This window comes from Hemiscyllium ocellatum, chromosome 30 (genome assembly GCF_020745735.1).
Source record: "Hemiscyllium ocellatum isolate sHemOce1 chromosome 30, sHemOce1.pat.X.cur, whole genome shotgun sequence".
In the NCBI taxonomy this organism is placed as follows: Eukaryota; Metazoa; Chordata; class Chondrichthyes; order Orectolobiformes; family Hemiscylliidae; genus Hemiscyllium; species Hemiscyllium ocellatum.
In genome coordinates this window covers 17,356,688-17,359,796 of record NC_083430.1, presented here as the reverse complement: position 1 = coordinate 17,359,796, position 3,109 = coordinate 17,356,688, and the positions used below count along the sequence as shown (strand labels likewise).

The 3,109-nt window shown below is 39.4% G+C and overlaps 1 pseudogene; it reads left to right on the top strand.

Moving 5' to 3' along the window:
- Nucleotides 1-1,518: 1,518 nt before the first annotated feature.
- Nucleotides 1,519-2,103, top strand: LOC132830040 (eukaryotic translation initiation factor 3 subunit G-like; annotated as a pseudogene).
- The last annotated feature ends 1,006 nt before the right edge of the window (nucleotides 2,104-3,109 follow it).

Below are 3,109 nucleotides of genomic sequence, written 5' to 3'. Positions count from 1 at the left end.
CTACGATTCCTATGTATTACAATCAGTAATTACATGTTTCATTATGCAGCATAAGTCTAAATTAGATACAGATTGCACTAGCCTGAGAGAAGGTACAAAGGAATTTTTATTTTATTCTTCCGTGGTATATTGGCAACACTGATAAAATCAGTGTTTGTTGCCCATTGCACTTGAAGTTATTTCGCAGGATAGTTAAGAGTCAACCATATTGCTCTGTGCCTGGAGTCACATGTAGGCTTGACCAGGTAAGGATAGCAGATTTCCATGCCTAAAGGTTTTTTTAAAATAACAATGAACCATACTTGATATGGTTATTGTTAGTAGTTTTACATTCCAGATATTTTAATAAATGAATTTAAAATTCCACCAAATCTCATGCTGGGACTTGACCTTATGCCCCATGATGTTAAGTTAAACCACTAAATTACACATCCAGTAACATTACCCTTACATTACATCTCACTCATTTTCTAGAATGACACCAGGGTAAGAGTGGAGACATTAGAATATGTAGCATTTTTCTGCTTACAGTTGAGGTTTTGAAGGGAAGATCAAAGAGGAGACCTAATAATATTTTCAGGAGTTTTGATTGAGCTAGTCAGAAGAAACAATTTATAGATTTGAAATAATTTGCAGAGGACTATTTGTAAAGAAATGGCTTCAGTCTGTCGGTTGTTAGGATTTGAAATACGTTACCTACAAGGGAGAGGAAATAGTTTCCATATATAACTTTCACAAGGGTCATTACACAAACACTTAAAGAGTTTTTTTTTACATGGACCTGGGGTCAAGTTTAACAGTGGAATTAATTGGACAGTTCTTCCAAAGACCAAATAAAGGTACAACAGAGCCAATGACCTCCTGCTGTGCTGTAAGATGCTAAAATTCTATAGTATGGCTTTTCCCCACAATGACGTAGATCTGTCTTTTCTCAACTTGATTATTAAAAGATACAAGTTTTCAACTTGAATATTACAATATTTGTAAGAAAATTCAACTTGTCCCCATACAGCACTTACCATTAGATACAAATACAATAGCCACAACGATAAAATACTTTCCACGTCAGTAATACAGCCTAAGGGCAACGCTTTCAAACTCAAAACAACAGAAAGTGCAACAAGTTCTTGATACTCAACATTTCACATACAACGCACATTTTAATACCTTTTATTTACAAGGTCCACTTTTTATAAGGCACATAGACTGAGGGGTTCTACAGTTACCAGCCCCTTGATGGGTGAATGGCCTTACATGACGATTTATCTTCATTTTGGATCTATGGCAACTGGCCCATACTTTAGAGCATCCCACAGCAGGTAGGTCTGGACCTTGGAATGCACCAATCTATAACACACACAAGGATAACTGATCAAAGGGAATATCAAAACTATCATTGAATACAAAATTGGCGAAGGTAGGAACTGAAGATTATCCACACATTCAGAATTGAAATAAAAAAAAGCTTCAAAAGCAGTGGTCAGGCAAAAAAACTGGAAAACAATTTGAATCTCAAAATATGACTACCCCAGGTCTGAATGTCAGCATAACAATGGTCACTGATGATAAGGACATGACCTTCAGAGCCAGCCAAGCAGATTTGATTAAATCAGAGAAAAGTGACCCATGACCAAACTGAAAGACAGGAAGATTGAATTGTGTCAAATCTGTAGGAGGGAGCCATTGGATGATTCATTGTCCATACAAAAACATCCTGGGACCAATGGAGAAAGAATTGGCTGAGCAGTTCCATCATACAATGTCTGAGAAAGAAAAGGGCCCAGAACGTGAACCTCTGCAGTTTACAAGATGGAGCTAACCGGCATGGAGAGACAATGCAGACGGATGGCGGAGTGGATGACAATGCCACAATCTGTGCCAGAGGACACATGAGAGAATGACTGGCAGGAACTATTTAGGATATTTGGTTCCATTTCTAGGATCTTTCTGGCTAAGGATAAGAACACTGGTCAATCCAAGAAGTTTGCCTTTATTAGTCCCCATTGTCACGAGGATGCGGTCAGAGCAATTGATGGGGTTTTGGGCTTTGGTTATAATCACTTAATCCTGATTGTGGAATGTGCTAAGCCATTCAACAGCTGAGAGGTCACTGACAAAGTGAATTAGATTTTAACCAGATGTTGCTCTGTTAATTGTTAGCAGCGCTAAACATAATTTCTGTACCAAGAAAGAAAAAAGGGCAAAGCCTTGCACCAGCAAATTCCAGGCAGATCATTGAACATCTTTCACCAAATTGATGGCTCTCTCCCTGCTGCTGATCATGAAATAGGTATGTGTTGCTGAAAAAGCGCAGCAGGTCAGGCAGCATCTAAGGAACAGGAGATTCGATGTTTCGGGCATAAGCCCTTCTTCAGGAATCCCAAAATGTCGAATCTCCTGTTCCTCAGATGCTGCCTGACCTGCTGCACTTTTCCAGCAACACATTTTCAGCTCTGATCTCCAGCATCTGCAGACCTCACTTTCTCCATGAAATAGGTATGTCCTCCTAGGAGCAGCCCAAAGAGCAGGTTCTACACCACACAGCTGCTCAAAATGAAGCTTAAAGAAAACTATTCCAGCTCTTTCCACCTCTTCTTTACACATGCATATGTCAAAACAGCCTCTTCGAGTAAAAAGTGAGGTCTGCAGACGCTTCACCATTATAGTCATCTTGAGGGCAACATGGAATCATCTCTGATTTTATTCACTTTCCCATTGATGGTGCTTAAATGTAGAAGAATGTGAGCAGATCAGATGCTAACAACTTCTCTAGACATTGCCTTTAGCCTCAATATCATGCAGGTATAGTTGCAACATTTAAAAGACATTTGGATAAGCTCATGAATAGGAAAGGTTTAGAGAGATGTGGGCCAAGCACAGGCGAGCAGGACTACTTTGGTTTAGGGAAACGTATTCGGTATTGACAGGTTGAACTGAAGCGTCTGTTTCCATCTGTGTAAATCTATGGTTATGACTCTATGGCTATGAATGATTACAATCTTACATCCGCTTCCATCACACTCAATTCTTCTCTTTTGTCTTATTGCAGAAAAATCTGAACCACAACCGAGCCAAGAAGTCCAACAAAGGCATGGACTTCGGGAAGTTT